The following is a 10,178-nucleotide window of genomic DNA, read 5'->3' on the forward strand; positions in this document are numbered from 1 at the left end:
ATTTTGAGTCCCAAACAAACGCTTGCCCCTTTCTAGTCAACATCGTCAACGGTAACGCCAACTTAGAAAATCCCTCAATGAACTTCCTATAATAACCTGCAAGTCCAAGAAAACTCCTTATCTCCGAAACTGACTTCGGAGCTTCCCACTTAGATACCGCTTCTATCTTAGAAGGATCAACAGCAACACCACCTCTTGAAATCACATGACCAAGAAAACTAACCTCTTCTAACCAAAATTCACATTTAGACAGTTTAGCAAATAACTTCTTTTCCCGTAGAACTTCTAAAACCACTCTCAAATGCTCAGCATGCTCTTCTTCAGATTTCGAATACACCAAAATGTCATCAATAAATACCACAACAAACTCATCTAGGTACGGATGGAAAATCCTATTCATATACTCCATAAATACTCCAGGCGCATTAGTCACACCAAAAGGCATTACAGAATACTCATAATGTCCATACCTTGTTCTGAAAGCAGTCTTCTGAACATCCTCAGTTTTCACACGTATCTGATGATACCCAGATCTCAAATCTATCTTGCTGAACACACTCGCACCAACCAACTGATCCATCAAATCATCAATCCTCGGCAAAGGATACCGATTCTTGATCGTCACTTTATTCAGTTGCCTGTAGTCCACACACAACCTCATAGTACCTTCTTTCTTCTTAACCAATAACACTGGTGCACCCCACGGTGACACACTCGGACGAATAAATTTCTTATCCAACAGATCTTCCAGCTGACTCTTCAATTCAGCTAACTCAACAGCAGACATACGGTACGGAGCCATCGATATCGGCCTAGTACCAGGTACCAAATCAATTGAGAACTCAACTTCACGCTCTGGCGGCAATTCATTCACTTCTTCCGGAAACACATCAGGAAAATCACACACCACGGCTAGATCACGAATCACTAGTTTATCTTTAGCCTCCAAAGTCGCTAACAGCATAAACAACTCTGCCCCATCTACTACTGCCTCATTCACTTGCCTCGTTGATAGAAACAAATCCTTTCCTTCTTCAATCTCAGGAAAGATCACAGTCTTATCAAAACAATTGATAGAAACTCGGTTAAACACCAACCAGTTCATACCCAAGATAACATCAATCTGCACTAGTGGAAGACACATAAGGTCTATCCTAAAGTCTCTACCAAAAATACTCAAAGGACAATTCAAACAAACTGAAGTAGTAGTCACTGAACCCTTCGCAGGAGTATCAATCACCATACTTCCAAGCATCTCAGATATCTCTAACTTAAGTTTCACAGCACAATCCAAAGATATAAAGGAATGAGTAGCACCGGTGTCAATAATAGCTACAAGAGGAAAGCCATTAATATAACACGTACCTCGGATCAAACGATCATCTGCAAAAGTCTCAGAACCCGATAAGGCAAAGACCTTGCCTCCTGACTGATTCTCCTTCTTCGGCTTAGGACACTATGGACTGATATGACCCACCTCTCCACAGTTGAAACAAGTTACAGTCTTCAACCGACACTCTGCAGCCAAATGACCACCTTTGCCACACTTGAAACACTTTATCTCAGCACTGGTACACTCATGAACACGATGTCCAGCCCGACCACATCTATAACACTTAGCAGGGGCACTAGAGTCTCCCCCACTAGGCCTCTTCATCCCACTCTGTTTCTGGAAACCTTTGCCAGCTGCATACGGTTTTCCACGATCATTCTGACTCTTGCCTTTCCTATCAACCCTCTGCTGATAGCTCTCTGCTCTGGCTTTGGAATCCTGTTCAAAAATCCTGCAACAGTCAACCAAGTCAGAAAACACTCTGATCCGCTGATATCCAATAGCCTGCTTGATCTCGGGACGTAACCAGTTCTCAAACTTCACACATTTCGAAAATTCTCCAGCAGCCTCATTATAGGGAGTGTAATACTTTGACAGCTCTGTGAACTTAGCAGCATACTCAGTAACAGACTTGTTACCCTGCTTCAATTCCAAGAACTCTATCTCTTTCTTTCCTCTAACATCCTCTGGAAAATACTTCCTCAGAAATCTCTCTCTGAACACAGCCCAAGTGATCTCAGCATTCCCAGCAGATTCCAATTCAGTGCGGGTAGCAACCCACCAATCATCAGCTTCCTCTGACAGCATGTGCGTACCGAACCTGACTTTCTGGTTATCAGCACACTCAGTCACTCGGAAGATTCTCTCTATCTCCTTCAACCACTTCTGAGCACCATCTGGATCGTATGCTCCCTTGAACATTGGAGGATTGTTCTTCTGGAACTCACTCAGTTGACGAGCAGCTCCCATTCCCGCAACATTCGGATTTCCTCCAAGTACTCCAGCTAGCATACCCAGAGCCTCAGCAATCGCAGCATCATCTCTACCTCTTCCAGCCATCTCTATTCTGAAAACCCAAACAAGCTAAAACAATGAGTACTGATAGGGTCACACAACACCTATCCCGTACAGGGAAACAGAATAATTACGACTCGACTCGACCGACTATGCTCTGATACCACTAATGTAACACCCTTCTAAAATACCCCAAATATTTAATTAAAATAATAAACATATATCAGAGTAATTATGCAGTTAAGGGTGTCACACAATCATTCACACCATGTTCCAAAATAACTGTCATGCTCTTTATTTAATCAATTAAACATTTGCATAAATCGCAGTGGATAAAGATCAAATCAATCAAAACATGTAACATACTACATGTAAACTGGTCCAACAATCATTAACAACAATATTAAAAGTTCCCTCCCAATGTTACATCTATCAGAGCATGACCCACTAAGGAGACTACACTAGACTCCAAGCATTCGCTTCTACTCAACTCATTTCTCGTTACCTGAAAAATAGTTGTAAGGGTGAGTTCCTCAATCGATATAATAAGCATTATAAAATATCATGTCATGTTAAGTAATTTAACACATTAATCACCCTAATCACAACATACAATCAGTAACAGCTCATCAGCTCAACATCATACTCAACACCCACATAAAGCACAAGTATAATCTCAAATCATACTCCATAACCACACAAACACACGTATAATATTGGAATACATCCATTCATATTATACGCCATACATACATTATGCAATGAGACTCCACACATGCGGTACCGACTATTCTTGAACATATAATTCAAGCTCACCGATCCCTTCCAGATACGGCTACTAAGCTCACTAGTCCCACTCATTTGAGACCTAGTGACTCACTCACTAATTCCTCACCATGGGAATTAGCTACAGCCCCGAAGGCTAGACTATGCACACTAATCATCTAGCATGCAACATCAACAACAAACCCACAATGGTTCACTCACTAATTCCTCACCATGGGAATTAGCTACAGCCCCAAAGGCTATGCTATGCACGCTAATCATCTAGCAATGCAGCATCAACAAAAATTCACAATGGACATATGCTCACACTCTAAGCCATACAACAGTCCATTCACAAATACAGGCATAATATATACATTCATATCATTATACATGCCATCATACATCATCAACACATCATTATCATGTAATTCAATTAAACACAGTATTAGCACACTCTACTAATACCTATACTGCTCAAAACAGCGGGATATAATCCCTATTACATCATACGCCAACATAGGCCAACTCTCAATTATGTACACAACATTTAAAATATCCATTTTTCCACTCTGCAACAGTGTTAACCGGTTAACGCCCTGGGTTAACCGGTTAACGCAGCACAACACGCTTCCTGTCCCAAAACTTAACAGTGTTAACCGGTTAACGCCCTGGGTTAACCGGTTAACGCAGCACAAACAGCAATATTTCAGCAATCACAACAGTGTTAACCGGTTAACACCCTGGGTTAACCGGTTAACGCAGACAAAAACAGCAATTTACACAATTCAAAACAGTGTTAACCGGTTAACACCCTGGGTTAACCGGTTAACGCAAGACAGAAGCTGTTCCTGCGCTAACACAAGGCAGAATGCAGAATTCTCCGCATTTTCCGCCGTTGGAGGACTTCCGGACCTCCGATTCCAATTCCGTAAAAAGCTATACGTTCGGAAAAACACGACTCACAAAATTACGGATTCAATTTCAGTTTCTAACACAGTTTATCCAGCATCATTTTCAGCATTCACAATCCCAATTAGGGTCAAATCAACGGCTTATCACTACCCATTACATATTATCCCATAATACCCATTAATCGACGATAAACCCCCCTTACCTGAGTTAATCCGGAAATCTCTAAGCTCCAAGCTTCTTCTCTTCTCCAACCTTTGCTCCCTTGCTCTTTCTCCTCCTCTGCCTCTTTCAGTCGCTTCTCTGAGTTTCACGTGAAAACCTTATTTTCCAAAATGAACTCTTTTACTTATTCCAACTTATATATTTTCAATTTATATTATTATTCCAATAATAATAATAATTTAATAATATTTCCAATTAATTAATTAAATTAATAAATATTATATTAATTTAAATTAAATAATTAGCCTTATTTCATCGGGGTGTTACAGCCACCGTCACTGACTACTAGTTTTGGCACACCTAATCTGGGAAAGATAATGTTCTTGAATAACTTGATCACTACTCGTGTGTCATTTGTTGGAGAAGCTACAGCCTCGATCCATTTTGAAACATAGTCGACAACAATGAGTATGTATTTATTACCAAAAGAAGCTGGGAATGGTCCCATGAAATCAATCCCCCATACATCGAAGACTTCCACTTCTAAGATTCCCGTTTGTGGCATTTCATCGCGTCTTGAGATGTTGCCAGTGTGTTGGCACCGGTCGCATTTTATAACCGCGTTATGGACGTCTTTCCATAGAGTAGGCCAAAAGAGGCCTGATTGCAGGATCTTAGTGCAGGTCTTTGAGGTACTTGCAGGCCCTCCATAGGGAGCGGAATGGCAATTAGAGATTATATCATCTATTTCGTCCTCCGGAACACATCGACGGAAAATACTGTCGGTACCTCTTTTGAAAAGTAGAGGTTCATCCCAGTAATACTGCTTTAGGTCGTGAAAGAATTTCTTCTTTTGTTGGTAAGATAGGTCCGGTGGAAGTACTCCGACGGCTAGGTAGTTGACAAAATCAGCGTACCATGGCAAAGTTGCATTCGCATGTACTTCTTCAACAGATTCTTCTATTTCTGTATCGTTTAATGTTAGTTCAGACATATCGCTTTCCATTTGGTCTATGAGTCGTTCGTAAGGGAAATCATCGTTAATTGGGATTTGTTCAGGTTTGTTCCCTTCGATTCATGATAAGTGGTCTGCTACTACGTTTTCAGTACCTTTCTTATCTTTTATCTCTAAATCAAATTCTTGTAAGAGTAGGATCCATCTTAAAAGTCTTGGTTTGGCATCCTTCTTACTTAGCAGATATCTAATAGCGGCGTGGTCGATATAAATGATAATTTTCGCCCCTACTAGGTAGGAACGGAATTTGTCCAAAGCGAACACGACGGCTAGAAGTTCTTTTTCAGTGGTGGCGTAGTTCATTTGGGTTGGATCTAGTGTTCTGCTCACATAGTAAATAGCATGGAGCTTCTTATCCTTTCTTTGTCCCAGTACTGCGCCTACTGCGTAATCACTCGCATCGCACATGATTTGGAAAGGTAATCTTCAGTCAGGTGGTTGCATTATGGGTGCGGTGATTAAAGATGTTTTCAGTTGATTGAACGTTGTTAAGCATTTTTCATCAAATATGAAATCAACGTCTTTCATTAATAAACCTGTAAGTGGCTTGGTGATTTTCGAGAAATCTTTAATGAAACGTCGGTAGAAACCGGCGTGTCCTAGAAAGCTTCGTATTTCTCGTACGATTTTCGGAGGTTGAAGGTTCTCTATGATTTCGATTTTAGCTTTGTCTACTTCAATTCCTCTGTCAGATACTACGTGACCTAACACAATTCCTTGTTGAACCATGAAATGGCATTTCTTCCAGTTTAAAACGAGGTTTACCTTTACGCATCTTTCGAGTATCATTTCAAGGTTTGATAGACATCCTTCAAAACTCTACCCACAAACAGAAAAATCGTCCATGAAGACTTCCATGATGTCGTCTATAAAATCGGCGAATATTGCCATCATGCATCTTTGAAATGTTGCGGGAGCGTTGCATAGTCCAAATGGCATTCGTTGATAGGCGAATGTACCATAAGGGCATGTGAAGGTAGTCTTTTCTTGGTCGTCGGGATGGATTGGGATTTGAAAGAATCCTGAATAACCGTCTAGATAGCAGAAGTGAGAATGCTTAGCCAATCGTTCAAGCATTTGGTCAATGAAGGGTAGAGGGAAATGATCTTTCCGAGTGGCTTTGTTTAGTTTTCTATAGTCAATGCACATTCTACTTCCAGTCACAACTCTTTGTGCTATGGATTCGCCCTTCTCGTTCTTAACAACTATAACACCTCATTTCTTGGGTACTACATGAACGGGGCTAACCCATTGACTATCAGAGATCGGGTATATGATTCCAGCATCTAGAAGTTTCCTTACTTCATCCTTGACTACCGTACTTATGATTGGGTTGATCCTTCTCTGGTGTTCTCTAGAGGTTTTACAATCTTCCTCCAGCATAATACGATGCATACAGATGGAAGGACTTATTCCTTTTAGATCGGCGATGTTATATCCTAACGCTGTTGGATATTTTCTTAGGACATCTAGTAATTTCTCAGTTTCCATCTGCCCCAAGTCAGCTTTGACTATTACTGGTCTTTTTAGTTCAGTGTTTAGGAATTCGTATCTTAGGTTCTTTGGTAGTGCTTTTAGTTCCAAATCAGGTTTCTTTGGGCATGGCATGTGGTTGGGTGTAAGTGCTAAGCATTTGCTTAGACTTTCGTTTTGGTATGGTTCATGCCAATTATCGTCTTCAAAGATTGGAGGGATCTGGATTTTCATTATATCAGAGTATGTGGTTTCTTCCATCTCCATCTCTCTCACGCACTCGTCTATGACATCAAGTAGATAACAGGTATCGTATATAGTTGGCGCTTGTAAGAATTATGTTAAGATGAATTCAACCTTTTCCTCTCCAACTTCGAATGTCAGCTTACCTCTCTTTACGTCTATTATGGCTCCGGCGGTAGCCAAGAATGGCCTTCCTAGTATAATAGGTGTACTGGCATCTTCTTTGATGTCCATGATTATGAAGTCTGCAGGGATGTAAAATTGTCCTACACGTACGGGGACATTCTCTAGTATACCGACAGGGTATTGATTGAGCGGTCAGCTAATTGAACAAACATCTTGGTCGGTCTTAATTCTCCCATACTGAGCCTTCTACAAATGGTTAAGGGCATTACACTAATGCTGGCTCCCAAATCGCATAGAGCTTTGTCTATGACGAATTTTCCAATGACACAGGGTATGGAAAAACTACCTGGGTCTTTTAGTTTGGGAGGCATGTTACTCTGGATTATGGCGCTACACTCGGCAGTAAGTTTAACTGTTTCGTTATCCTCAATCTTTTTCTTATTGGATAGGATTTCCTTAAGAAATTTGGCATATGAGGGCATTTGTGTGATAACTTCTGTAAAGGGTATCGTAATGTTTAGTTGCTTCAGAAGTTCAACAAATTTCCTAAATTGATTCGCAGTTTTAGAACTTTTGAGTCTTTCGGGATACAAAATGGGTGAATTATAAGGAGGTGGAGGCACATAAGGTTTTTCTTTCTCTTCGGCCTCTTGGGTATTATCTTCTGTTTTCTTCGGTTCATTCACCTGCTCAGTTGAGGTTTTATCTGGTTTTTGGTACATGGCAGGGTTTTGGAGTCTTGGATCTACGGGTCCGTCTACTTCTTTTCCACTCCTCAGTATAACGACATTTGCATGTCCTTTTGGATTAGGTTGCGGTTGTCCAGGAAATGTTCCAGCTGGAGCGGTTGTAGATGCTTGATGTTGAGCCACTTGTGAAATCTGTGTTTCAAGCATTTTATTGTGGGTGGCTAAGGCGTATACTTTGTTCGCTAGTTGTTTAAGTTGCTCACTAGTATGTGTGTTTTGGTTCAAGAAGTCTTTGTTTGTATGAGCTTGGGTAGCTATGAAGCTTTCCATCATCAATTCGAGATTTGACTTCCTAGGCATGTTAGGAGCATTATTAGCTGGCTTTTGATATCCAGGCGGAATGATTGGTGCTTGGCCAGGTGCATAAAGGGCATTGTTATTCTTATACGAGAAATTAAAATGGTTTTTCCACCCTGGGTTGTAGGTATTTGAATAGGGATTTCCTTGTGTGTAATTTACTTGATCGGTTCGGACTCCTGCTAATATTTGACATTCTTGTGCAGTGTGTCCAGGGTTTCCACATAACTCATAGTTTGGAGTTACAGCAACCACGGTGGTTGTGGGTGGTATGGTCAAGTTATCTAGTTTTTGAACAAGGGCATCTACCTTTGCATGAACATGGTCAAGGCTACTGATTTCGTACATTCCACCCTTTGTTTGGGATTTTTCCACTGGAGTTCTTTCACCTCCCCATTGGAAATGGTTTTGGGTCATGTTTTCAATGAGTTGATAGGCTTCGTTGTATGGCTTATCCATAAGTGCACCGCCCGCGGCAGCCTCTACTGTAAGTCTTGTGTTATGCAGAAGCCCATTATAAAATGTGTGAATGATCACCCAGTCTTCGAGACCGTGATGTGGACATATCCTCATCATGTCCTTGTATCTCTCCCACGCTTCGTAGAGAGATTCCACATATTTTTGCCTGAATCCGTTGATTTAAGCTCTCAGCATAGCAGTTTTGCTCGGCGGAAAATATCAGGATAAGAAAACATTCTTCAGTTCTTCCCATGTCGTAACCGAGTTGGATGGCAAGTGTAGCGGTGTATTCGTTACTATATGATTTATTGATTAAACCATAAGCAATGTATACAATGAATTCGAGTCGCCACCGCACTTTTATTTATCCTAAGGACTGGTTAAAAAGCGAACAAAAACCTAAGAAGTTTTACACGTAGAAAACTAATGAAAAAGATCAGAGAAACTGGATAAGGGGTAAATTACGCAATGGGAAGGTGTTAGGCACCCATCACGTCCTAGGTACTCCTGGGGAGCCCTTTTCACACTTGTTGTATAAGAAATATTTATTTGTTTTGACATATTGTGCAAACATGAATGGGATGATGAGAAAAGAATGTACAAGTTAGTTATTTTTGTGTTCGAACGGATGAACCCGTTGCCTACGTACCTTCCATCAAAGGTAAGGATCAAAACGCCGTAGTTCGGCTAAAAGATTTCCAAAACATTTGTGAGTTCATTTTAAAACAATAGCACTAAGGTTTTACGTTATCCATGGGAGAAAACTCAACCTTCTATAACAACTAGTCCACCATGTGAGAAGAGCTTCAACTTGCTAGTGAGGGGTTAACCCTATAATAAGCAAGGAAGACTTACAATTCATCTACTAAGGACAATTAGGTGAGATTAATATCAACCAACTAGGGTAAATCAAACCTATAGCTAATGTATGAAAACTTAACAAACATGGACAAAGCCACAAAACCGTTTGAATGGGTGAAGTTAATTGATTTGGAATTATTTACAAAGTGGGGTCAAAGTATGATTAAAGTCAATTCAAAATGAAGTATTTACGAAGATGAAGTTTGGAAAGTCATGGACTTAAGGTCCAAGTTTCTAATTTGGAAAGGGGTGAGAATGTTTGCACAACACTTATTTCAAGTTTTTTAAAGCATATGTGAAAAGGTAGGACGCAATGGGATGAATGGTAAATGTAATGTAAAACTTCTTAGAAGGGTTCACCTCTTGAAATCATATAGAAGATGATTCAAGTGTGTCCTTAGGAATAGGCAATGAGCAATATGGAATAAACAAATAAGGTGATACCGGATGCCACTCAATGGTCTTACACCAATCTCACAACAAAAGCGGATACCGGATACCAATATATGGATTTACACCAATCTCCTAAAACAAATATGGATGTCAGATGCCACTCGATGGTCTTACACTAATCTCCTCAAGCAAATGAACAAAAGAAAGAAGCGGATACCGGATGCCACTAAATGGGCTTATACCAATCTCCTACACATGATCATAGGAATACAAATGCCACATCACAGGGACTTACAATTGCATCCTCACATAAACAAACAAAAATGCAAAACAATGGATGTCAAATGCCAATCTATCTGGGCTTACTCTAACT

At 40.4% G+C, this 10,178-nt stretch overlaps 1 non-coding gene across 1 annotated transcript; it reads left to right on the plus strand.

Annotated features, from left to right (window-relative positions):
- The first annotated feature begins 8,639 nt into the window (after positions 1-8,639).
- On the plus strand, positions 8,640-8,746 carry LOC127088910 (small nucleolar RNA R71). Its single transcript, XR_007790713.1, has one exon. It is a non-coding gene; the product is annotated as a small nucleolar RNA R71 (small nucleolar RNA).
- Positions 8,747-10,178: the final 1,432 nt, after the last annotated feature.

This window comes from Lathyrus oleraceus, chromosome 5 (genome assembly GCF_024323335.1).
Source record: "Lathyrus oleraceus cultivar Zhongwan6 chromosome 5, CAAS_Psat_ZW6_1.0, whole genome shotgun sequence".
Classification (NCBI taxonomy): Eukaryota; Viridiplantae; Streptophyta; class Magnoliopsida; order Fabales; family Fabaceae; genus Lathyrus; species Lathyrus oleraceus.